The sequence below is a fragment of the Vicugna pacos genome, chromosome 12 (genome assembly GCF_048564905.1).
Source record: "Vicugna pacos chromosome 12, VicPac4, whole genome shotgun sequence".
NCBI lineage: Eukaryota > Metazoa > Chordata > Mammalia > Artiodactyla > Camelidae > Vicugna > Vicugna pacos.
In genome coordinates, this window is record NC_132998.1 from 28,236,991 (window position 1) to 28,264,434 (window position 27,444).

The 27,444-nt window shown below is 40.7% G+C and overlaps 1 long non-coding RNA gene across 1 annotated transcript in view; it reads left to right on the plus strand.

Annotated features, from left to right (window-relative positions):
• Positions 1 to 1,294: 1,294 nt before the first annotated feature.
• LOC140700177 (uncharacterized) overlaps positions 1,295 to 27,444 on the plus strand; it is a 73,825-nt gene continuing 47,675 nt past the window's right edge. Inside the window, exon 1 of the long non-coding RNA XR_012078467.1 lies at positions 1,295 to 1,428. This is a non-coding gene — a long non-coding RNA (uncharacterized lncRNA). The remainder of the gene's footprint in view (positions 1,429 to 27,444) is intronic.

Sequence of the window (27,444 nt, forward strand, 5' to 3'; positions counted from 1 at the left end):
CTTATCTTCCTCCATGGTTGACTCCTGACTGGCACTGGACAAAGGATCATTTATTGAGAAAGAAGGAGCCCAAAGTAGGCAAGTCCATGGCAGAGAGAAGGAGAGGGAAGCATATCTGAATCTGTAAGGAGGGCAGTCACGGTAAAGGCATCCCTTAAATTCAGTCAGGCTGACCCTTTGAGCAAAGGTTTTCAATAGGAGCTGACCACTAGAATCACCTGGGGAAGCTTTTATAAAACACTGCCACCTGGCTCCACTCCCCGAGATTCTGATTTAATTGCTTTGCGGTGGGGCCCAGGCATCCGAATGTTTTCACAGTTGTCCAGGTGATTCTAAAGTACAGGCAGGTTAAGAACTACTCTTTCAGAGCAGGACTTCTCAGGCTTTGATGTTTTCATGAGTCATGAGGAGTTCGGGGTGGGAGACCTTTTGCTGCACTGCAGTTTCTGGTTGGGGAAGGCTTGGGGCGAGGCTGCATTGTGTGTTTCTACAGTTCTCGGGGGCCGCCGCAGCTGCTGGATGGGAGACTATACGTGGAGAGCAAGGCCAGCCCTGGGAGGCTGGATCAGGACACAGACAACACATTCTGCATCCAAAAAGGTGAGATAAAATACGTTTAGTATTACACTGAGTTTCTGCAGAATAGAATGATGATAATGATTTGAAAGCTGGGTAAATATAATTCAAGTTCCCCTAGACCTCACCAACCTATGAGTACAAACAAGGTCTCGGGTATTTCCAATATGTTTGCAGGACTTAAATGTTTCCTGCGTGTCACTCCGTTTGCATCTCACAGAACCTCCAGCTCCCTCTCCGAGTCTCACCCAGTAATGTCTAGGTGGCCCCGGGGTGGGGGAGTGGTCCTTTCGACAATAATTCAAGCTCTTCAGCTCAGTGCCTCCCAGTTCATGTTCGAAGCTCAAGATACACTTGGGGAGGGGTGGGGTGTTCCTGCTGCCCTGACAGCCCGCTGTCCACTCTCCAGGCGCCCCCAGACTGCAGAACCTGGAGCGGCCCGAGCAGGGCCCCCTTCCTGGGCCAGCGCGGCCCATCGCTCCCGAGCTCCTCGGACGCCCAAGGCGCTTCGGGCCGCGGCAGCTGGAGTCTCTTGAGAAACGGCGTCAGATTCTACCCGCGGCCCCTCTCTGGGCCAATCCACGCGCTGCTAAAGGTCCAGGAGGCGGGAGGTCAATTGGCTCCAAACGGAAGCACCTGCGCCTGGAGCCGAGCCCGCGGCTGAGCAGGCGCGGAAGCGGGAGCAAGATGGCGGGCGCCCAGGGCGGCCGCGCGGCCGTGCCTCCAGGCCGCCTCCGCCTTTTGAGGAAAGCATCCGCCTTTTTGGATTTCTTTCAACGTGTATCTGGAAATTGAAACTCAGACAAGACGGAGATAAAGTCTTGCCCGCCTCTGCAGCTGTCCTGCTCCCAGGTAAGCCTGTCGCAGTCTCTGCGTCTCCTCACGGCTGCTCCCGGCGCGCTACCCGCGTGGTCGTTGACGCCTCGGCGCCGCGGTCCCTGGGTTTTACGCAATGTCTACGAATTACCAGCGTGAAAACGCGGAATTTAATTCACTTCTACCGTCTCCCTTTTCTGACACCCTCCTCGTGCTCTTGTTGGTTCTATTTTTAATGACTGCTTCTTATTTTGGTTACTTTGATAACTTTAAGTGATATGCTTAAACTTGTTTCTTGAGCCATGCTCTTTAGATATTGTTTCTTTACTAACATGTACAGTAAAGGAATTTGCATGCCTGCGTATTTCTTTACTTCTCTTTTCTTTCCAAGTCCAGTTAGCTGTGTTATTTTGTCAGTTTATCTGAATGGAAGACAGTTTAGAAAATTACATTTAAATAAACATTGTTTAATGAAGAAACAGGGCAGGTTGGATGTGCAGAAAAATCAAATTTCATGTCAACAAGGATATTCCAAGAGTCAAAGTCAAATCCATTCTCGTCCCTTAAACTCTGTCAGGTACTTTGAAAAGTGCTATGTGTAGTTTGTTTTGCTTTTGGAGTTAATATTCTTGTACGGTTTTGTAGCCCTGGCGTTTTTAAAAGTCTGTTTTTTGTTGTAAGGGGAAAATTTTTTACCCTATAACCAATACCTTCCAGGTGTTCAATATATCCTGAGGCTATGAATATACATTGACTTATTTCTAGGTAATTTGCATAGTAGTTATGCTGGGATAGCTTTTTGTTACGCTCTTTAGTTTCATTGTTTTTAGAGCTCATGTCATTGTCTTTGATATATTTTTCCTTTTGTCGCACTAGATCCTTAAGTTACTTTTTCAGAAAAAGTATACAGTTGTTTGCATGTCTGAAAATGAGTTTTTGCTTATCCGAGTTCTTGCATGTCTGAAAATGGGTTTGGGAGTAGGTGATTTTTTGCGTGTCAGGACATGTATTATGCTCCCCTAATATCTGATGAATGTTTTGGTTAATTTTACGATTAAAGTCATTTTCCTTCAAAATGTTGAAGGCATTTCCCTGCCCTCTAGAATTTGGTGTCACTGAAAAAGGAAGTAGTGGTCAAGAGTACTAAGACTGACTGCTGGTTTGAATCCCAGGTCTGCCACCTGCTAGTTCTGTATTTTTGGGTAAATTCCTCCGTTTTTTCATTTGAAAAATGCTAATAATAATAATAATAGTAGCTAACTCAGGATTATTTTGAGGATTGAATAACGTAATATGTATAAAGTTGAAACAGCTGCTCACACACAGTAAGCAGTATAAAAATATTAACTTTTTCTGAATCAGTTTCATCGTCATTAACATCTTTATATTTATCCTGGGTATTCTGAAATTTCATGATACTAAAACTGGGTCCTTTTGCACTCAATGAATTTGGTACTCAGAAGAACTGTTCAAGTATCTCCCTTTAGTTCTGGTAATTAAAAAAAATTTAAAAAATTAATTTCATGCCCTCTTTTCTTTCTGAGATGTCTTGGTTAAATGTGGGCCCTTTTAGATTAAGATTATGTGTTTCTTATCTTTTTTCTTCAGATTTTCCATTTCTTTTTGTTCTATACTTTGGTAGATTCTCACATCTATTTCTTCCACCTAATTTACATTCTTAATTTCTGTATCTACATCTTTAACTATCACAAACTATTTCTTGTCCTTTGCTTCTTTTTGGAGTTTTTAATGGACATAATTAATATCTATCCATATCTATTTGTGGCTTTTAGTTAGATTTGTTTTATGATCCCCAATTTCTGCTAAATTATCTTGGTTCCTTCAGAATGTGAGGACAGTGGTCCTTTGTAAGATGCCTTACATCTTTTGAGCACTCTATATTTTAATACTTATCCATGATATTAATGTCTTCCTACCATAAAGGATGTATTTTAAAAATCACATTTGCAACTGCTTGTAACTAGGACATAGGTTTGGTTTCTGTCAATCAAAATACATTTCTCTGAGAACTTTGATTCTAAAGTTATTTACATGCGGAGACTGCTAGGACACCTGGCATATGTTTTGCACTGACAGGATGCAGAGGCAGACTTTCTCAGAGGTCTGTAGCAGCAAGGACCACAGTAGATTCTTTGCCAGACTAGTTCTGCAGTATGGTTCTGGGAGATGTTTCTGGAGACTGAGGATTGATTCTGCCTATCCTTTCAAAGATTGTCTAAGATGCCTAATACCCAATAACAAATACTTTCCTGGTGATGACTCTCTAGCTGGACTTCCCCCAAAATCCAGATTTTTTTCAAACTGCCCACATAACCTTGCCACATGGACATCCAATGAACCCCACTTCCTGGTATTCATGCCCTTGTGTAATCCTTTCTTTGAATGTGGGAAGGCTGAGCTTACTGACTCACTTCTTTTTTTGTTTGTATATGTATATTTTTATTGAAGTATAGTCAGTTTACAATGTGTAAATTTCTGGTATACAGCATAATGCCCCAGCCATACATGAACGTACATATATTTGTTCTCATATTGCTTTTCACTATAAGTTACTACAAGATAGTGAATATAGTTCCCTGTGCTATACAGTATAAACTTACTGTTTATCTACTATATATATATTATATATCAGTTATTTATATATATATATATATATATATATATATTACTTAGTATCTGCAATTCTTGAACTCCCAGTTTATCCCCTCTCACCCCCTTCCCCCTCTGGTAACCATAAGTTTGTTTCCTATGTCTGTGACTCTTGTTTCTGTTTTGTAAACAAGATCATTTGTCTTTTTTACTTAGATTCCACATATGAGTGATACCATGTGGTATTTCTCTTTCTCTTTCTGGCTTACTTCACTTAGAATGACAATCTCCAGGTCCATCCATGTTGCTGCAAATGGCATGATTTTATTCTTTTTAATGGCTGAGTATTATTCCATTGTATAAATATATCACAACTTTTTATCTAGTCATCTGTTGATGGACATTTAGGTTGTTTCCATGTCTTGGCTATTGTAAATAGTGCTGCTATGAACATTGAGGTATCTTTTTGAATTAAGGTTCTCTCTGGATGTATGCCCAGAAGTGAGATTGGTGGATCATATGATAGGTCTATTTTCAGTCTTTTGAGGAATCTCCATACTGTTTTCCATAATGGCTGCACCAAACTACATTTCCACCAACAGTGTGGGAGGGTTCCCTTTTCTCCACACCCTTTCCAGCATTTATCATTTGTAAACTTTTGAATGATGGCCATTCTGACTGGTGTGAGGTGAAATTTCATTGTAGTTGGGATTTGCATTTCTCTGATAATTAGCAATATTGAGCATTTTTTCATGTGCCAATTGGCCATTTGTATGTATTCATTGGAGAGTTGCTTGTTTAGATCTTCTGCCCATTTTTGGATTGGGTTGTTTGTTTTTTCTTATTAAGTTGTATGAGCTGTTTATATATTCTGGAAATTAAGCCCTTACCAGTCTGATCATTTGCAAATGTTTTCTCCCATTCTATAGGTTGTCTTTTTGTTTTGCTATGATTTCCTTTGCTGTGCAAGAGCTTATAAGTTTAATTAGGTCTCATTTGTTAATTTTTGCTTTTATTTCTCTTGCCTGAGTAGACTGCCCTGGGAGAACATTGCTAAGATTTATGTCAGAGAATGTTTTGCCTATGTTTGCTTCTAGGAAGTTTATCATGTCTTGTCTTATATTTAAGTCTTTAAGCCATTTTGAGTTTATTTTTGTGTATGGAGTGAGGGAGTGTTCTCATTTCATTGATTTACATGCTGCTGTCCAGTTTTCCCAGCACCCTTGGCTGAAGAGACTGTCTTTGTTTCATTGTATTTTCTTGCCTGCTTTTTTGGAGATTAATTGACTGTAGGTCTGTGGATTTATTTCTGGGCTCTCTATTCTGTTTCATTGATCCATATATCTGTTTTTATGCCAATACCACAGTTTTGGTGTCTGCAGTCTGGGAGGGTTATTCCTCTAGCTTTGTTTTTTTTCTTCAATATTGCTTTGGTAATTCTGGGTCTTTTGTGATTCCATATAAATTTTAGGATTAATTGTTCTAGTTCTGTGAAAAATGTCCTGGATAATTTGATAGGGTTCACATTAAATCTGTAGATTTCTTTGGTTAGTATGGCCATTTTAGCAATATTGATTCTTCCAGTCCAAGATCATGGGATATCTTTCTATTTCTTCAAGTCATCTTTAATTTTCTTAATCCATGTTTTGTAGTTCCCCATATGTAAGTCTTTCACCTCCTTGGTCAGATATATTCCTAAGTATTTTATTGTTTTGGATGCAATTTTAAAAGGGATTTTTTTTTTTTACTTTCTTTTCCTGCTAATTCATTGTTAGTGTAAAGAAATGTAACCAATTTTTTTATGTTAATCTTGTATCCTGCTACCTTGCCAAATTCTTTTACCAGCTCTAGTAGGTTTTGTGTGGAGCTTTTAGGGTTTTCTGTATATAGTATCATGTAATCTGCATATGGTGACAGTTTTACCTTTTCTCTTCCAATTTAGATCCCTTTTATTTCTTTCTCTTGCCTGATTGCTGGTGCTAGGACTTCTAAGACTATGTTGAATAGAAGTGGTGAGAGTGGGCATCTTGTCTTGTTCCAGATTTTAACGGGAAGGCTTTCAGCTTTTCACCATTGAGTACTGTGCTGGCTGTGGGTTTGTCATAAATAGCTGTTATTATGTTGAGATATGTTCCCTCTGTTCCCACTTTGGTTAGAGTTTTTATCATAAATGGGTGTTTAATTTTATCAAATGCTTTTTCTGCATCTATTGAGATGATCATGTGATTTTTGTCCTTTCTTTTATTGATGTGGTGTATCACATTGATTGATTTGCGTATGTTGAATTCATCCCTGGGATGGATCCAGCTTGATCATGGTGTGTGATCTTTTTTATGTGCTGTTGGATTCTGTTTGCTAATATTTTGTTGAGGATTTTTGCATCTATGTTCATCAGTAATATTGGCCTATAATTTTCTTTTTTGGTAGTGTCTTTGTGTGATTTTGGTATCAGGGTGATGGTGGCTTCATAGAATGAGTTTTCAGTCTTTTGTAAGAGTTTGAGAAGGACGGATGTGAGTTGTTCTTTGTATGTTTGGTAGAATTCCCCAGTGAAGCCATTTATCCTGGACTTTTGTTTGTAGGAAGGTTTTTTATTGCTAATTCTATTTCCTTTTTAGTGATCAGTCTGTTCAAGTGGTCTATTTCTTCTTGATTCAGGCATGATTTCTTCAAATACCTTTTCAATCCTCTTTGCTCTTTTTCCTTCTGAGACATATAATGCTTAGTTTGGCACACTTGATGTTAGACTGTGGCTTCCAACTTGGGCAGTCACTCTTTCTAGCTCTCTCTTGGATCATTCACCCTCGGGAAAGCCAACTATCATGTCATAAGGCAGCCCTGCAGAGAGGCCTACGTGGTGAGAGGCCAGGGCCTGCCAAAAACCACATGAGTCAGCTGGGAAGCAGATCCCCTCTCAGTTGAGCTTTCAAATGGGGCCTTAGCCCATGAGCTTGACTGCCACATCATGAGACACCTTGAGCTGAGGGACCCAGCTAAAGTGTATCTGATTTCTGGCTCACAGAAACTATGAGATAATAGATGTTTGGTGTTTCTCAGCCACTACATTTTGGGATAATATGCTATGCAGCAGTAGCTCACTAATATGTATGTCTAAAACCAGGCCCTGCTCCCAACACGCTCCTCCTCTCACAGTCTCCCCTATCTCAATAAATGGCTACCCTATCCTTTCAGTGCTGAGGTAAAAAAGTTGGTGTTATCCTTGACTTCTCTTTTTCTCTCATAACTAATAGCCAAACCGTCAGCAAATCCTATCAGTTCTATCTTCACAATATTTCTAAAATCTGACCACTTCTCATCACCTCCACCACCACCACCCTGGACCAGAGCACTACCATCTCTGATGTGGGTTATTGCAGTAGTGTCCTCACTGGTCTTCCTTCTTCTGCCTTTATCCTTCTAGAGTCTGTTTTCAATGTGGAGTCAAAGTAATCCATTTTATAGGTCTTAATCTCTCTCATAGTAAAGACAAAAGTCTTTGCAATGACTTGAAAGGCCCTGTGTGGTCCGACCTGACCTCCTGCCGCTCTTCCCTTTGTTCTCTTTCCAAGCCAGACAGGGGCCCTGCTATCCCTTGATCATACAATCCCTGTTCCCATCTCAGGGCCTTTCTGCTTACTGTTCTTCACCCAGAAGGCCTGGACCCACCTGACTGCAAGGAGGGGCCTTTGCCTGTTTTGTTCATTGCTATACCCCCAATACCTAGAATAGTGCCCCTTTTATAGTAGGTCTTTGAGTATCCACTGAATACATGAATAAATTCAGGTGGAGTGGATGCTGTGCTCTGCAGCGCAAAGCCCTGATTGATGAGAGGATCCGTCATTTTGTGTGTTGCCCTCAGTTTTTCTACTTTGTGCAGTAGCTTTTCCTTGTATTGTTAGTTACCTGTTTATATTTGATAATGAGACACTGGGTTCATTCATTTAGGTAGTTGGCATGATTTTATCTATCTTTACTGACCTCTCTCCTGAGTGGGAGGGCTGACTATACTGTGGGTGTGTATCTGTAGTTGTGCATGTGTGTGCATGTGTGTTTGAGGTGAGGGAGGGGTGGCTGATGAGCACATCCAACGGCCAACTTCACTCAAAGCTTTCGCTAACATATGCTCAGGTTAGGAATGGGCAGATACACTTTCTTCCCCAAAATTTCCAGATGAGGATGGTTCTGTCTACTTTGAGATCTCAGTCACCACTGGAGGAGCCCCAAATCCTCCTAGTTTAATTATTTAGAGAATGTTTCTCAGGTTTCAGTCTGGGAGCAAATGCCACCGTCACTGGCATGGGCAAGGGAAGCTGATGTTTGATGTTTTTCCATGATTCCCATCAACATCTGCTCTTCATCCCATATTTATCCTTTGTGTCTGCTGACCCTGGAGGCAAGAACTCTCTACCATGTGCTTGGGATGAGGTTCCTTCCCTGCTCTTTTGTATTACCCTCTTCATTTCCCATCCTCCTGGTCTTCCCAGTCGAAGAATACAGGTGCCCACTTCCTTTTCAATTCACAGCAATTTAATGACTTTATTCACTATAATTCTTCTTCCCTATCATTTCACTGAGTTTTCAAGAATAAGAGGTGATAAACTCAACTGCTCAGTATGTCATCTTCAACCAAAAGATACTGTGTTCTATTTTAATTCTTATTTCTTCTCATCTCTTCTGTGTGTAGAGCCTTTACTATTATTATTTTTTTTACCAGAAGCTTTTATTCCTGGTGTTACAAAATTTTATAATGATACGCCTCTTGGTGTGGGCATTTTATTCATTGTGCTGAACAGTCTCTCCTTTTACTTCTGGAAAAATTTCCACTATTTTTGGATAATTTCCTACTGTTTTATATCCCTGGAATTCCTGTTAGTTGAAAATTGTACCTTTTGGGTAGATTAACCACCCCTCTCATCTTTCTTGTTTTCTATCCCTGTTTTTTTTTTTTTTCAGTCTCCTTTCTTTGAGGTTTCTTCATCTCCCTATCTTTCAATTGAATTTATTTTGGCTCTCTTATTTTTAATTTCCAAGAGTTCTTTTTATTCTCTATTTGTTCCTTGTTCTTGGCATTTCTTGCTTTATGAATACAATATCCTCTCTTACCTCTGGGAAGATACCAGCTCTGCTTAGTGGGGTTGTTTGTTTGTTTTAATCTTCTCTATTTTCTCTGGATTTATTTTTTCTCTTTGCTTTGTGTTTGTTTGTTTTGGATGGCTTGCGCAAATATTTGGAGACTCCTTGCTATATGCTTTGTTAAAAGATAAACTGAGGCATATTAAAAATTTTAAGAGTTTATTTGGACCAAAGTACATTCAAATCAGCACCAAACAGGAAGTGGTTAGGAGTTCTTCACCCATGGGGCCAGGGGAAAGACTTACATGGGGAAAGTGCAGAAGCAAAGAAGAGAAATTTTTCGATTGGCTGTAATTTAAAACCTAGTTGGTTGTTTGTGATTGGTTGTCCTTAGGGTGTTGATTTCATAACCTTGAAGCACTTACAGGCTTAGATTTTAGTGGCTCTAATGCCTTGCAGCTTATGCCAGAAAACACCAGTCTAATGGCTTTCTTGTTTAATTTAACAGTTTATAATCAGCTTATAGTCAAGAGTAAGACCACGCATGGGTTTCATTTTCTGACTAATGGGTGTCACTTTAGGATAATTAGGGTAGTTGGCCATTTCTATGGAGGACATTTCTCTGGGACCCCAAGTAACATGTATATTCCAAGAGGCTTATTCATACATCGGGAGGCAAGGAATAATGGTCAATCATAGAATTGCAAACGTCAGCACTTAAGTATCATTGTCTCAGTGTGATTCCCTTGCAAGATACTGAGCTATGCCCTTGACCAACTTGAGGACAAGGACTGTTATCCATCTTGATATTCCTCAATGTCTCAATAAATACACGTGGAATAAATGAATGGATAACCTGAGTGCGGTGGAGATTTACTTAGAGCCTGGCCCAGCTCATCGAATAACACCAACCCAATAATGTTGGCCAGCTAACTGCTGAATGTGTCAGAGGTGTCTGCCCAGACCCTTAGCAGTCCACCCCGGGTGAGGCAACTCAGATCGAATATGATGGAGACAAGGGTCTGCATGTGCCCAGACCTGACAGGAGGACCATCATCTTTGCTGTGCTATGTTGCTGCTTATTCTCACCAAAGAGACTAAGTTCATTCTCCCATCCTGTTTCTCAAAGCTAAACATAGAGGTAATGACTTCCAATTACAGTTGGCCTTTGAACAACAGAGGTTGAACTCCATGAGTCCACTTATATGTGGATTTTTTCCAATAAATGTACAGTTGGCCCTTTTTATTTCCGGGTCTTACATCTGCAGATTCAACCAACTGCTGATGGAAATTTCTATCCCTGGTTAGTTGAATTTGCTGATGCAAACCCAGGTTGCAGAGGGCCACTGGACTACAGCATTTTATATACAGGACTCAGGCATCCAGTACTTTGGTATCTGCAGGGGCTTCTGGAACAATTTCCCATGGATACCGAGGGATGGCTATATGTAGTGATCCCAAGCCACCCTTGTGTGTGTTTGATTTGGGTGTTTTCCCCTTTTGTATTTGCCACTTTGAAGTGCTGTCAGTACCATGTCAGCCCTGTCATTCTGCCATTTCACTAACCTGAAGAGCCACTTCTCTGAAAATGTGCTCTCTTTGAGACCAGCAAGGGAACATTATATTCTTTCCTTCCTACAAAAAGGAACATTACCCCTATTCTCTTTTGTCTCTTTAAGTCAGTTTGTGTCATATTTTCTGCAACACCAAGATCATTAACCTTTTTAATTTTAAAATTTAATTTTAATACTTTTTGAAAGTATGAATAGATGATGCCTTTTCCAGCAAAGCATATATTATTCACTTGTATTATACCATTGATGATGGATAGAGGAAAAAATATTCCCTTCAGAATTTTCACAATCTAGGAGTAAAAACATACAAGCATAACTAATATAAGTTTGGCAAATATTATAGTAGTACTAACACCTCAGAAACAGTACATAGGGGATGGGGAATGAACCAGTGCTGTCTCTGTGACCTTAGCTGAATATACATAGAACTTCTAAATGATTCTCAAATATATGTCAGATTTAAAATCAGTAAAATTACCTTGTGCTTTCTTTTTATCACTTCTAATTCAGATTTGTAAATTAACAAATGGAAATCTGAAGTGACAGGCAGGTGTGAAAGAGAATCCAAAGAAACAGCTGCTTTAAGGAATAATATTGAAAATGTATAAAAGCTGTTAATAAATAAAAAGAAACCCATATGTGTATTTTTTAAAATCCAACACTTCTTTCCTGGCTTCTTTACAATCCTTAAGTGTAAATAGCTTTAAAAAAAAAAATTAACCAAAGCTGCCAGAGACCCTCAAGGAAGCATAAAGAATAAGATATTCAGTTAATGTGAAAGATTAAGTAAGAAATGATGGTTGTTAAAAAGGGAAGTGGAGCAAACATAAAAGACGGAAGGGAGGCTCATGCATGTGGCCGGGGAGAGGAATTGAGAAGGGAGGGTAGCTTCGACACACTAGAGTGGCTCGAGTACAGCTCCTCAGAGGATCCCTCAGGATCTCCCCTCGTGAGACAAAGAGGCTGAGAAGGTTGTGGATCTCCACCACCACCACCACACCCCAGAGCAGCTCTGGGTGTGTCTCTTTTCCACACTGGACTTCTGCATAAGATTTCATTCGAGCCCAGTGTTTGCAAGTCCATGGAAAGCTTAAATGAAGGTGACTGCTTTGGCACAGAGAATTGAGTAAGGTGGAAGTCGCATCGGTATAACAACCTGAATCAAGACCAAATCATAAAAGCAGGCAGTATAATGCAAGCAAAATGAACGGACCATGGAAGTCCTGGCAGGGACTTAATGAACGAAGTAGAACAAACACATCCCAGGAGTGTCTGGGGCTCCAGAGGAAAGGCCAGGACGAACAGAAATCACTCAAGATCAGTGTTCTGACCTGAATGGCAACCTTGATTCCGTTATTGGGAGGGAACAATATAGAAATCCACGCAGGAGCAAAGCTCAAACGAAAACAGCTACCGGTCAAGGTTTTAAACATCAGAATTAAAGACAGGCTCTTTTAAGGATTAAGAAAGGAAACACTGAGAGATAGAGAAACAAAACATTTGGCATTAACCTCTTAAACCATTAGAGAATAGAAGAGGAAGGCTTTGGGGAAAATTTGCACCAAGCTAAGAGAAACAAGGTTGTCGGTATTCATGCAGGGTTGGCCAGGTTAACCTTTAGCCTGACCTTTAATAAAGACCATGTTGACCTTTCTTTTAGAAGGCAAAAGGGTGTTTGTAAGAGGTGCTGAAACAAATCCCATAGCTGCAAGAACGTTAATGAGAAGCTCTACAGATTTGAGCGAAAGGAAATTTTTCTGAAAGAGAAGTTGCCTAGTACCTTCCCAGGGCGGGCGTGGCTAATGAAAGAATGTTAATGTCTACCAGTGAGACCACAAAAATACGAGAAGCCAAGATGCAAACCTGACTCAAGAAAAAGTCAGATTTCTGGGTTAAACCACGTACCTAGTCTCCACAGCATTTATAGTAAGGTCCCAATAATTATATATATATATATATATATATATGTATTTTTTTTGATTGAAATATAATCAGTTAACAATTTGTGTCAATTTCTGGTGTATAGCACAATGCTTCAGTCATATAGGAACATACATATATTTGTTTTCATATTTTTCTTCATCCTAAGTTACTACAAGATATTGAATATAGTTCCCTGTGCTGTACAGTATAAAACTGTTGTTTATCTATTATATATATATTGGTTAGTATCTGCAAATCTCGAACTCCCAATTTATCCCTTCCCAACCCCTCTGCCCCCTGGTAACCATAAGCTTGCTTTTTATGTTGTTACGGAAATGACAGGCCAGCCAAGAAACAAGCACCACTCGGAGGGTTGGAGTACTCAGATGTATTACGCCGGTGGGCTCAGAGGGGCTTCTGCTCTGAAGCTCTGAGCACCTCCGAGACGTGCGCATGAGGTTTTACAGGTTAAAGTACAAGCTTGGGGTATTTGGCCAATAGGCATGGAACAGCTTTAGCTGCATCATTATCCCAAAAGTGGAGAAAGGGAGGCAGCAAACCAACATCCCAAAGCCAGATATATATCTTCGAAAATCCAGCTGGCTAGCAAAAAAACATGAACAGCAAACCAACACTAATTAACTTAGATTTACAAGTTAGTCCAGCAGAACTCAGATCAGTATTCCGATACTTAGATTTGTGAGTTATCTTGTTAGCCCAGCCCAGCCTCTCCTTCACATTCCTAGACTTGTGAGTTATCTTGTTAGCCCAGCCCAGCCTCTCCTTCACATTCCTAGACTTGTGAGTTATCTTGTTAGACCAGCCTGGCTTTTCCTTCATATTCTCCCTTCTTGATGCTTTCACAACCCTAGTTGGAGTAAGTATCATCACTTATCTGTTGCAGGGGCTCATAATTGGAGGCTAACATCTGAAGTTTTATAGCCTCTATCCACTCGCTGACAAAGCGGGTCAGGAAGTTTAGGACACAGGGTCCAAATAGCAGAACTGCAAAAATCAGGAGCAAGGGACTATGAACGGTGCCAGCCAGGAGGTCCAGCCCCAGGGTCCTGTCCATGGGCTCTTATCTAAAATATGTTTTTTCTTTTCCATTCAGTCTTGTAACTCTTGAACCATCCCTCTGACAATTCCTGATTGATTGGCATAAAAACAGCACTCTTCGTTTAGGAAGAGGTGTAGTTCCCCCTCTTTGGCCGTGAGTAGGTCCAGACCCCTCCTGTTTTGTAAGACCACCTCGTCCAGAGAGTCAGTCTGATTTTGCAGAGTTCCCAGGGTTTCTGCTATTTGTTGGAGATCGTGGCTGAATTCACCTGTAAGCTGAAAATAGTAATAAGAGGAAGAGGCTATGCCACTGATTCCTGTGCCTATGTTCCAGTCAGGTGGGGCAGCCCTAGCTAGCCCCACTGCTAATACGCAGACTAGTATAGCAAACAAGGAAAGAAGCAAGGGAGCACAAAAGAAATACATTTAACAGCTTTGTTGAGCTTTCCTCAAGCTTCGGCCGTGCGTTGACTAGCCAGCTTCCGGGTGTGGCTAGAGCAGGGCTCTTTGATCCTTCTCTGGTCCCTCTTGATCTTGATCTTGAGCAGGTCTCCTGGGACACTCTCAATTTTCTAGGGACCCTCTGTCTGAGGTGAAGTCGCTCTCTTAACCTTGGAGTGGTGGATCCAAGGGATGATTCCTGCAACTTTAACAGCTGTAGGGTTAGTTAATACCACTAAATATAGCCCTTTGCATGTTGGTTTGAGAGGTTCCTTTTTCCAGTCCTTCACCCATACTTGGTCACCTGGTTTATGGGGATGCACTTGGACCCCTAATGAAATGGGGGTTCTATTACCCAACCCCAAACTTCTCGTAGTACTTGTCCTAGTCCCAACAGTTGTTGGTGGAGCCGTAAATTTCCTATTTCTGGGGTGGGATTTCCCATCCTGACTAAAGGTGGCAGTCGCCCATAGAGGATTTCAAAGGAAGAGTACCCAATATTAAATCTTGGGGTGCATCTTATTCGCAACAGAGCCAGGGTAAAATGTCCACCCAGGGGAGCTGGGTTTCTTGGCTGATTTTAGCTATCATTTGTTTTAGAGTTCTGTTCATTCGTTCTATCTTCCCTGAGCTTTGAGGCCGGTGTGCTGTGTGCAGGTTCCAGCAGATGCTCAGTGCCTTTGCCACTTGCTGTACAATTTCTGCCACAAAGGTGGGTCCATTGTCAGACCCGATGGAGGTAGGCATTCCAAATTGAGGGATAACATCTCTGAGGAGAGCCTGTGTGATTTCCCTTGGTTTCTCTGTCCTGGTGGTGTAGGCTTCTACCCAACCTGTGAAGGTGCAGACGAAACCAGCAGGTACTTTTATCCCTTACTGGGCCCAAGTTCAGTAAAGTCCACTTCTAAATCTTCAAAGGGAGCCAGTCCACATCGTTGTATTCCCATTGGCCCAGTGAGCCCTTGTTTTGGATTGTTTTGTGCACAGAGCAAGCAGCGTTGAGAGACTGATGCGCACAGAGTAGGGAGATGAGAAATTAGGAAATACCGCTTCAAAAGGGCCTCCAAAGCCGTTTCTCCCATATGTGTGGCTTCGTGTTGTTGTTGAAAAGTCATTGGTTGGCCCCCTATAAGCATCTTGACCTTGGGCTCCCAGGGGCCCAGGGGCCCAGGGGCAGGGAGCCCGGTCTCTCCTGTTCTGAGTCGACCCCAGCCAGTCCGCTGTGATTACTGGCTGGTGGCTCCAGGTGATAAGTTGGCCTTTTGGGGGGTGCTCTCTTTCTATCCTTTCTGTTTGGGCACTCATTTTTCCAGTGTCCTGTCTCCCGGCAATATGCACACTGGTGTCGGCCCAGGGGCATCCATGGCTGGGGTCCCGTCTTCCGGGGTGGTGCAGGATTCTGGCTGAAGCTTGTTTTCCTCAGGGCTGCTGCAAGGAGTGCGGCTTTCTGCTTCATTCGCTGGTCTGCTTCTCATTGGGCTTCCCATTCTCGGTTTACAAAAACTTTGTTTGTTACTTCCAGCAGCTATGTAGTATTCATCCCTGCGAATCCATCCAGTTTTTTGGAGTTTCCGGCGTATATCTGGGTATGATTGGGCTACGAAGGCAGCGTTGACTATCCGCTGGTTTTCTTGGACCTCAGGATTAAAAGGAGTGTAGACTCGGAATGCTTCACATAGTCTCTCATAGAAGTCAGTGGGGGTCTTGTCTGGCCTCTGGGTCACCGTGGTCGTTTTAGACATGTTAGTTGGCTTCTTGGCTCCCACTCTTAGCCCTTGTAGGATGGCCTCCCGGTACTCATGCAGTGCTTCTCTTCCTTCTTGGGTGTTAAAGTCCCAATCTGGTCTGGTGTCAGGGGCATGTGTCATGGCCCACCCCTCAGCATCCATTGTGTCCCCAGGGGCTCGGCCCTGCAGCCATTTTCATGCTTCAATGAGAATACGTCTCCTCTCCTCTGTATTGAAAAGAGTCAGAAGCAGCTGGCAGACATCTTCCCAGGTGGGCCGGTGAGAATGGAAGATAGACTCTACGAGGGCAGTCATAGCCTGCGGCTTGACAGCCTGATTACAGTCATCACATACCACCAAGTAGAAAATCATCATGGGCTGGACAGAGACCAAATATTCGCATGTCTTTGCGACAGAGCTCTATTACTATCCCAGCATTGCTTTGGGACTGGGCAGGGGACGGCGCTCCCTGACAGTTGCCATGGAGGCAGCGGTGGCCGAGGTGGAGGCGGTACCGGGGCTGTGGGGGCTGCTGCTGCTGCTGTTGCTGGGCAGCTGTGGCCCCTGCTCCATCCCCTGCTGCTTGGCGTGGCTCTCCTTGACGTCTTCCGTGGCCCGCTCTGACACTTTTCACTCCTTTTTTTTTTTTTTGGAGGGCAGGCCAAAAATCCTGACCAGTTTATCAGAGGCTCTTTATCTGCTGTTATTGTGGAAACTCTTCTTAATTTTGTTTAGACCATAATGTGAGTGAAGTGCCTGCAGTTTTTCAGAGTAGGAAGGAGCATGATGGCGCCAATTGAGAAGGGCTGTAGTGCAAAAGGGTTGGTAGCAGAGTATGGGGTGCCCGGGCTGAACAGTCCCGTTTTCCCCAACTTGTTGTGGCCTGTGTATCTCCCACAGCGGCATTTGGAGGGCTGGTGGTGCTGGCCTCCTGGCTTGTGCTGACTGGAGTCTCCTTCCTACCGGCTCAGGCTGGGGGCTGGGCTCTGCCTCTGGGTCCTCAGGTTGGGGAGGTGTTAGTGCCCCAGGGGCATGAGGAGGGGGCAGGCACATTTTGTTCTCTGTGTCTCCCTGGAAAATAAGCTTTTTTTTCTGTCTTTTTGGCCTGGACCGGCTGAGCTGCTAATATCTTGCATTGTCCAGGTCCATTTGAGCAGAACCGAACCCATGGGGGTAGAGTCTGGGTGATATTCATCCAGGAGTCAATGTAAGGGAATTAATCTGGGTGGCCTGGGGTTCCAGTGATTATTTGATAGACTGCTCGCACTGTTGCTAGGTGCAGAGTTCCTCCTGAGGGCCACCCAACTCCAAAGGCCGGCCATTCAAGCTCACACAAAGTGTGGAGCCTGCCAGGGGTCATTCGAATTTCGCAGTCTCCTGAGAACCCCTTTTTGAAATTCTTAATTATGCAATCTAGAGTGGTGGGTTTCGACTTAGAGCCTCCCATTCTTTTTAGATGTTTAAGGATAATAGATCTGTTGTTTTAGATGTTTGGGAAGGTAGCCTTTTTATCTTTCCCTTCTTCACTCTTCAAAACACCGGCGTTCCCAGAGAGACTGCTCTCTTGCTGGGTCTGTGAATTGTTTGAAGGCTAATTTGGTCAGGGACTCTGGGTTCCAGTCACAGCTGATGTCTCTGGAGCTCCAGGCCTCAAGCAGTTCCAGGGACTTTCTTCATTAAATCCTCTCTATATCCTGAACTATTGTATCAAGGGTGTGGGACTGACGGCGGATGGTAAAACAAATGGACTAGAAAAGGGACCTCCAGGGCCAGGCAAGCCCGGTCCTGAAGGAATTCGTCTTCTAAACTTGAGTCCTGGGGGTCTGAGGCTAGGCAAAAGGGGCACTACTTGGATCAGTTCAGTAGGGGAACAATAAGTCTCTGGTGTTCTGTGACAGAGTCAGGTAGGAGACTTTCTCAAAGAAATAGCATCCTAGTCTCCGAGGGCACAGGGGCGTTGACTCATTGGCTGTCTATGTCCTTTTCCCTCCCAGTGTAGCCACCCTGTGCCGGTGTCGCAGACTAGACAAGGGAGGGTTTTCGTTGCGTCCTCCTGGCCGTTCCCCTCACGGGGACGAAGGTGCCTCTTAGCTTTGGCGGGTCAGTATAAGCCGCTGACTCCGATCGGGACCCTGAGGGACCGATACCGCCCTGAGCCGTATGAGGTCACCACGGAACCGCAGGTTGGGACTCACTCGAACTCCGTAGCAGAATGCCGTGGAGCTACAAACTCGAGCCTGATCGCATGCTTCACAGGCCGCTCATTCACTCACACACACACACACACACACACACATACACACGTTAACAGCAGTCCTCCCACCAATACCAATATCCTGTTTCCTGTAGGAGGGGATCCGCCTCCTCTTCTGTCCACTGGGACAGGACCTGATTCTTCCCGGGGGTTCCTACCTTGTCCGGACGGCCACCTGGTGAGTCTGTCTGTCCCTCCACGGAGTCTGGCTCTGGTTGTAGCCCAGCCACCTGGCCGAGTTGCCGTCACGAAGGAGAACCCGGAATACTGTCGGGCGGCGCCACCTCGTTCACTGCCGGAGTCCCGTCCCCCCATCGGCCAGAGCCACCAGTCCAGCGGCTCAAGGGGTCGGCATGGTTGTATCTCGCTGGGGCCTCCAGAAATGTTATGGAAACGACAGTCCAGCCAAGAAACAAGCACCACTCGGAGGGTTGGAGTACTCAGTTGTATTACACCCGCGGGCTCAGAGGGGCTTCTGCTCTGAAGCTCTGAGCACCTCTGAGACGTGCGCATGAGGTTTTACAGGTTAAAGTACAAGCTTGGGGTATTTGGCCAATAGGCATGGAACAGCTTTAGCTGCATCATTATCCCAAAAGTGGAGAAAGGGAGGCAGCAAACCAACATTCCAAAGCCAGATATATATCTTCGAAAATCCAGCTGGCTAGCAAAAAAACATGAACAGCAAACCAACACTAATTAACTTAGATTTACAAGTTAGTCCAGCAGAACTCAGATCAGTATTCCGATACTTAGATTTGTGAGTTATCTTGTTAGCCCAGCCCAGCCTCTCCTTCACATTCCTAGACTTGTGAGTTATCTTGTTAGACCAGCCTGGCTTTTCCTTCACAATGTCTGTGAATCTGTTTCTATTGTGTAAATAAGTTTGTCTTTTTTTTTTTAGATTTCACATATAAATGATATCATATGGTATTTTTCTTTCTCTTTCTGGCTTACTTCATTTAGAATGACAATCTCCAGGTCCATCCATGTTGCTGCAAATGGCATTATTTTACTCTTTTTATGGCTGAGTAGTAGTCCATTGTATAAATATACCACAGGTTCTTTATCCAGTCATCTGTTGATGGATATTTAGGTTATCTCCATGTCTTGGCTGTTGTAAATAGTGCTGTGAACATTGGGGTGCATGTATGTTTTTGAGTTAAGGTTTCAGTAATCACTTTTAAATGAATAAATCAATGTGCCAGCTGCTGTCCTAGACATTAGAAACATGGTGGTAACCATGCACAGACATGGTTTGTGGAATTTAAAGTCCAGTGGATTGAGGAGGATACAGAATAAAGAGAAACTGAGTCATTAAAGTTTATTGCTGCAGCTATTCAAATAGAAAGCAAGCCATTTAACAATTAAAAATGTACATAGAAGGTGGTGAAAAATAAAAAAGTATCATTTTTTAACTTTTTTATTGATTTATAATCATTTTACAATGTTATGTCAAATTCCAGTGTTCAGCTCAATTTTTCAGTCATTCATGGACATATACACACTCATTGTCACATTTTTTTCTCTGTGATTTATCATAACATTTTGTGTATATTTCCCTGTGCTATACAGTGTAATCTTGTTTATCTATTCTACAATTTTGAAATCCCAGTCTATCCCTTCCCACCCTCTACCCCTCTGGTAACCACAAGTCTGTATTCTCTGTCCATGAGTCTATTTCTGTCCTATATTTATGCTTTGTTTTTGTTTGTTTGTTTGTTTTTGTTTTTGTTTTTTAGATTCCACATATGAGCGATCTCATATGGTATTTTTCTTTCTCTTTCTGGCTTACTTCACTTAGAATGACATTCTCTAGGAGCATCCATGTTGCTGCAAATGGTGTTATGTTGTCGGTTTTTATGGCTGAGTAGTATTCCATTGTATAAATATACCACTTCTTCTTTATCCAGTCACCTGTTGATGGACATTTAGGCTGTTTCCATGTTTTGGCTATTGTAAATAGTGCTGCTGTGAACATTGGCGTGCAGGTGTCATCCTGAAGTAGATTTCCTTCTGGATACAAGCCCAGGAGTGGGATTCCTGGGTCATATGGTAAGTCTATTCCTAGTCTTTTGAGGAATCTCCACACTGTTTTCCATAGTGGCTGCACCAAACTGCATTCCCACCAGCAGTGTAGGAGGGTTCCCCTTTCTCCACAGCCTCTCCAGCATTTGTCATTTTTGGATTTTTGAATGATGGCCATTCTGACTGGTGTGAGGTGATACCTCATTGTAGTTTTGATTTGCATTTCTCTGATAATTAGTGATATTGAACATTTTTTCATGTGCCTATTGATCATTTGTATGTCTTCCTTGGAGAATTGCTTGTTTAGGTCTTCTGCCCATTTTTGGATTGGGTTGTTTATTTTTTCCTTATTGAGTCGTATGAGCTGCTTATATATTTTGAAGATGAAGCCTTTGTCGGTTTCACTTGCAAAAGTTTTCTCCCATTCCGTAGGTTTTCTTCTTGTTTTATTTCTGGTTTCCTTTGCTGTGCAGAAGCTTGTAAGTTTCATTAGGTCCCATTTGCTTATTCTTGCTTTTATTTCTTCTGGGAGAAAATTTTTGAAATGTATGTCAGATAATGTTTTGCCTATGTTTTCCTCTAGGAGGTTTATTGTATCTTGTCTTATGTTTAAGTCTTTAATCCATTTTGAGTTGATTTTTGTATATGGTGTAAGGGTGTGTTCTAGCTTCATTGTTTTACATGCTGCTGTCCAGTTTTCCCAACACCATTTGCTGAAGAGACTGTCTTTATTCCATTGTATATTCTTGCCTCCTTTGTCGAAGATGAGTTGACCAAAAGTTTGTGGGTTCATTTCTGGGCTCTCTATTCTGTTCCATTGGTCTGTATGTCTGTTTTGGTACCAATACCATGCTGTCTTGATGACTGTAGCTCTATAGTATTGTCTGAAGTCTGGGAGAGTTATTCCTCCAGCCTCTTTCTTTCTCTTCAGTAATGCTTTAGCAATTCTAGGTGTTTGATGGTTCCATATAAATTTTATTATGAATTGTTCTAGTTCTGTGAAATATGTCCTGGGTAATTGGATAGGGATTGCATTAAATCTGTAGATTGCCTTGGGCAGTGTGACCATTTTAACAATATTGATTCTTCCAATCCAAGGGCATGGAATATCTTTCCATTTTTTAAAGTCTTCTTTAATTTCCTTCATCAATGGTTTATAGTTTTCTGTGTATAATTCTTTCACCTCCTTGGTTAGATTTATTCCCAGATATTTTATTACTTTGGGTGCTATTTTAAAGGGGATTGTTTCTTTACTTTCTTTTTCTGTTGATTTATCGTTAGTGTAAAGAAATGCAACTGATTTTTGAACATTAATTTTGTAACCTGCTACGTTGCTGAATTCTTCAATCAGCTCTAGTAGCTTTTGTGTGGACCTTTTAGGGTTTTCTATATATAGTAACATGTCGTCAGCATATAATGACACTTTTACCTCTTCTTTTCCAATTTGGATCCCTTTTATTTCTTTCTCTTGCCTGATTGCTGTGGCTAGGACTTCCAGGACTATGTTGAATAGGAGTGGTGATAGTGGGCATCCTTGTCTTGTCCCAGATTTTAGTGGGAAGCTTTTGAGTTTTTCACCATTGAGAACTATGCTGGCTGTAGGTTTGTCATATATAGCTTTTATTATGTTGAGATATGTTCCCTCTATACCCACTTTGGCGAGAGTTTTTATCATAAATGGGTGTTGAATTTAAAAAAAGTATCATTTATATGTAAGTGAACAAGATGGAATCCTCTAGGTAAAGAAGAGCCACTGACAGAATTAAGAACAAAATCTAACAATGTTACTTAAAGAGGCGTGCTTAAAAGTGAAAGTCATATGTAAAGAAAAAGAGGTGGTTAAGCTATGTAGCTTACTAGCCTACGAAACATAATGAGGTCCTACAGAATGAATACCATAATTCCTCCTGATATGTTATTAAGGTTGATAAACAGTTTATATCCAAGCAAATTCAGACATTTAATTATCTGATGCAAAAATGCACAATTTTCATAGCAGTATAAGAAAAAAATAAATTAAGCCATCTTCGAGGCACCATTTCTCATTGTTTCAACTAACAAAAATAAATTAAAATGATAAAGTCCAATGCTGGCAATCAAGAGAAATGTATTCATATTACAGTGCCTAGTGGCACTGTAAATGGGTTTTATCTTTCTAAGAACAATAAGGAAATACTGTAACAAGAACTATAAAATTGTTCATATTGTTTGTTTTGGTAACTTTACTAAGTCTCAAGGAAATATATTCTAAAGAAAATGAAAGACTTTTTTTTTTAAAAACAACAATGTTGTGCCAATATTGGCACTGTTTATAATTTTTTCAAAATTAAATAATCCACATTCTCAGTGTTAGAGTGAATAATTAAGTCATGGGGTGTAGACTTTGCTATAAGCTACAAGCTACAGAAACAACAAGCAGACATTTGCAAAGGACTCTGAGGGATTGACACAGTCCAGAATTACCTTCCCATGATTGAAAAAACAAACCTAGTAAAATGGACAAAATATAGGAAACAGCTATTTTTGGATGTTGGACAGCAGGCCAAAATGGATTGTGATCCTTAAGAAAAGGGAACAACAATTGAGGTGAGTTCTCCAGTTGTCAGGGCTTTCTGTCTGGATGTAACTCCCAGACTGTAGCTCACAGAGAAGAACCCCAGACTCAACTGACTAGTCTCTCTGAGCTGAGGAGACGGGCTGGAATTCTGTGAGGCCACGGTGGCTAGAATTGGCAGAGTAAGGTGTCAAGGAGAAGAGAGCTGTACTGAGAAAGAGCTTCAAAAATTTGGATGGAGGTCTTGAGTTTTTGACTGAATACCAATGACTGCATGTCTAGGGTAAAATCCCATAAGGAGACTAAAACAATCTCCAAGGAAAGGACAGTTGCTGGGAAGATCTATTAAAAAATAATGCTCAGATGTTACACAGTGCCAGGAATTATTTGAGTTGCCCCCTAGCCAGAGTGACAGATCCTGTTGGATTCAAGGCACTAAATAGGATCCTCAGAAAGGTCACACCTTGTAAGTGGAACTTAATTAGTTTTATAATAAAGTCTACTCTAGATCTACCCTATATGAGTTTAAAACAAACCACAAAAGGATCAGTCTAATCCACAAATAATACAACTGTCTGTCAGAAAATATCCAGCATCCTTAAAAGAATCCAAGAAAACCTAGCCCTCAACAATGTAAAATTTAAAATATCCAGCATGCCAAAACAATCTTAAGAAAGAAGAACAAAGCTGGAGGCATCACACATCCTGATTTCAAGCTATACTACAAAGTCACAGTAATCAAAATAGTATGGTACTGGCACAAAAACAGACACATAGATCAATGGAACAGAATAGAGAGCCCAGAAATGAACACACTTATATGGGCAATTAATGTACAACAAAGGAAGCAAGAATATACAATGGGGAAAAGACAGCCTCATTAATAAATGGTGTTGGGAAAACTGGACTGCTCTCTCACACCAAGCACAAAAATAAATTCAAAATGGATTTAAGACTTAGATGTAAGACCTGAAACCATTACTTCTAAAAGCAAACATAGGTAGTATACCCTTTGATATTGGTCTTAGTGATATTTTTTTGAATATGTCTCTTCAGGTAACAGAAATAAAAGCAAAAATAAATAAATGTGACTACATCAAATTAAAAGGCTTTCACACAGAGAAGGAAACTGTCAACAAAACAAAAGGCTACCTGCTGAATGGGAGAAGATATTTTCAAAACAATATGTCTGATAAGGTGTTAATATCCAAAATATACAAGGAACTCATACAATTCAACATCAGAAAATCAAACAGCCTGGATAAAAAAAAAGAGCAGAGGATCTTAATAGACACTTTTCTGAAGAAGACATACAGGTAGCCAGCAGGCACACGGAAAGATGCTCAGTATCACTAATCAGGGAAGTACAAATCAAAACCACAATGAGATATCACCTCACACCTTCAGAATGGCTATCAGCAAAAAGTAACAGATAGTAAGTGTTGGCCAGGATGTGGAGAAAAGGGAACGCTCATGCACTGTTGGTGGGAAGGTAAATTGGTGCAACTGTTGGGGAAAACAACGTGGTAGATCCTCAGGAAACTAAAAATAGAACTACCATATGATCCAGCAATCCCACTTGTAGGTTATATACACAAAGAAAACAAAAACTCTTTAAAGTTTCAAAAGATGTATGTACCCCCACTGTTCATAGCAGTATTATTTACAACAGCTAAGATATAGAAGCAAAATAAGTGTCCGTTAACAGATAAATGGATGAAGATGTGATGTGCGTACACACACACATATACAGACACAATGGAATATTACTCAGCCATAAGAAGAACAAAATCTTGCCATTTGCAACAACATAAATGGACATGGAGGGTATTATACAGAGTTATAGATACAGAGAACAAACTGGTGGTTGCCAGAGGAGAGGGGAGTAGAGAGGAAGGGAAAAAAATAGAGGAAGATTAAGAGGTTCAAACTTCCTATTGAAAAATAAACGAGTCACAGGTATGAAATGCACAATGTAGGGAATATAGTCAATAATTGTGTAGTCTTTGTATGGTGACAGATCATAATTAGACTTATTGTGATCATTTTGAAATGTACAGAGATGTCAAACCACTGTGTGACAGGAGCTAACATAGTGTTGCAGGTCAGTTATACTTCAAACAAATAAGCCAGCTCATAGAAAAAGAGATCAGATTTGTGGTTACCAGAGGCTGCAGGAAAATGAGACCAGTATTTGCAGTCATGCAAAGGAACAATGAGTGTTGGAAATGATAAAGGTATGGGTAAATATTAAACATTTCCCCCATTTTTTATTTCTTTAAAGGATGATTGATAAATGAAAAATAATAAGATATTGTATAGTTTCTGACATGCAGAACAAAATGTATGACAACAATTGTAAAAAGGAAAAGAAAAGTGAATAAAAGTAATCTGTTGTGGGGTTCTTACAAAATGTACAAAGAGTATAATATTTTTTGAAGATAGGCTGTAATAAGTTTAAAGGTGCATATTAGCATTAATTTAGCATTAAATCCTAAAGCAGTCACTGAGAATAACAAGCAAAGGAGTAGCTAATAATTCAAGAGCAGAGAAAAAATGGAATCATTAAAAAATCAATTCAAGAAAAGGAAGGGCGAGAATAAAAAGGAAGAAAGATAAGACAATAAAAAACAAATGACGAGATGGTAGCTTTAAGCCCAATAATATCAATAATTACATTCAACGTAAATGGTCTAAATAATAAAAAGGCAGGAATTGTCCAGTAGATTAAATTAAATACTGTCATTAAAAGGCAGGGATTGTTAGATTTAAAAAGATGTATTTATGTGCCATCAACAAAGAGCACTACTTTAAATATAGATACAGATAGATTAAAAGTAAAAGAAAAGGAAAAGATATACAGTGCAAACTCTGAAAAAAGAAAATTGGAGTAGCTGTATTAGTATCAAAGTAGACTTTAGAACAAGAAATATTAATGGCAAATAGGACTTTTCATAATGACAAAGGGTTAAGCATCAAGAGAACATAATAGTAATAAATGTGTATGTACCTAATTTTAAAAGCTTCAAAATATGAAGCAAGAACTGATAGAACTTCAAGGGGAAATAGATAAACTCACAATTATAATAGAGGACTCTAACCCCTTTCTCAATAATTAATGAAACAATAAATAGAAGGCTTGAACTTCATTGTCAGCCAACTCAACCTGGTGGATGGTTACAGAGCTCTCCACCTAATAATAGCAGAATACATGTACTTTTAAGATACACGAGAACATACACCAGGATTGACCCTATTCAGGGCTACAAAACAAATCCCAGTAAACTTGAAAGGATTGAAATCGTACAGTTTTTTTTTCTGGCCATAATGGAATTAAACTAGAAATAAAAGACTGAAAAATATATGGGAAACTCCCAATATATTTCTAAGTAACCCATGAGTCAAAGAAGAAATCACAAGGAAAACTAGGAAGTACTTTGACCTGAATGAAGATGGAAACACAACTTACCAAAATGTATGGGATGCATTTCAAGTAGGACGTAGAAGGAATGTGATAGCTTTAAGTACTTATATTAGTAAAGAAGAATAGATGTAAATTAATATTTTTAGGTACCACTGAAAACTAGAAAAAGAAGACTACATTAATCCCAAGGCAAGAAGAAAATAAAATAATAAAGATGAGAGCACAAATCAATGAAACTGAAAACAGAAAACAACAGAGAAGAATCAATGAAATTAAAGCTTATTCTTAGACTCAATGAAATTGATAAATTTCTATCTAAGAGAAGATACCAATCACCATAATAAAAGGAGATTTAATACATATCCAAAAACATTAAAGTAATAAAGGAATATTATGGACAACTTTATGCCAGTAAATTCAACAACTTAGAGGAAATGGATGTACCCCTTAAAAGGAATAAACTATCAAAACTCAGTCAAGAAAAATTATAATTTAAGTATCCAAGTATCTATTTTAAGAAATTTATAATTAAATGTCTTCCCACAGTGAAAATTCAAGGTTCAGATGGCTTCACAGGTCAGTTCTACTTAATATTTGAGGGGGAAATAATACAATTTGTACACAGACTCTTCCAGAAAAAAGAAGTCATGTTATGAGGTCAGCATTACCCTGACACCAGATGAGGTAAAGACATTATGAAAAGAGAAAACCACAGGGCAATATTCCCTATGAACGTAGATGCAGAATCCCTAATAAAATAGCCTATTGGCCACCTTAATTTGCTAACAAAGGGCATCCACAAAAGGCTTGCGGCTGGCATCGCACTCTGTAATCAAAATTGAATGCTTTCCTCTTAACCACTTCCATTAAACCTTGTATTGGAGGCCACAGCCAGGGCAATTGAAAAAGAAAGCATACCCGAGGAAATTATACTCACGTGAATTCAAGGCTTTCTGTGAAACTACAGTAGTTAAGACTGTGCTATCAGCATGAAGGTAGGCATACAGATCGATGGAACGGAATAAAGAGGCTAGAAAGTTACTCATACAGGTGTGGTCAACTTTTGACAAAAGTACCAAGGCAAGAAAAATACAGTTCTTTCAACAAATGGCACTCAAAAAGCTGGGTATCTGTATGGTCTTAACTATGCCTCTTACTTCATACCGTGTGCAAAATTAACTTTCAATAATGTAAGAGCTAAAATTAAAACAACTCAATCAGAAAACATAGGAGAAAATCTTGGAGACTTCAGATCGGGCAAAGATTTCTTACATAGGATAAAGCATGCCATAAAATAAAAATGGATAAGTTGGGCTACAACAAAATTTAGAACTTTTGCTTTTTGAAAGACACCATTTAGAAAATGAAAAAGGCAAGCCAAGACGAGG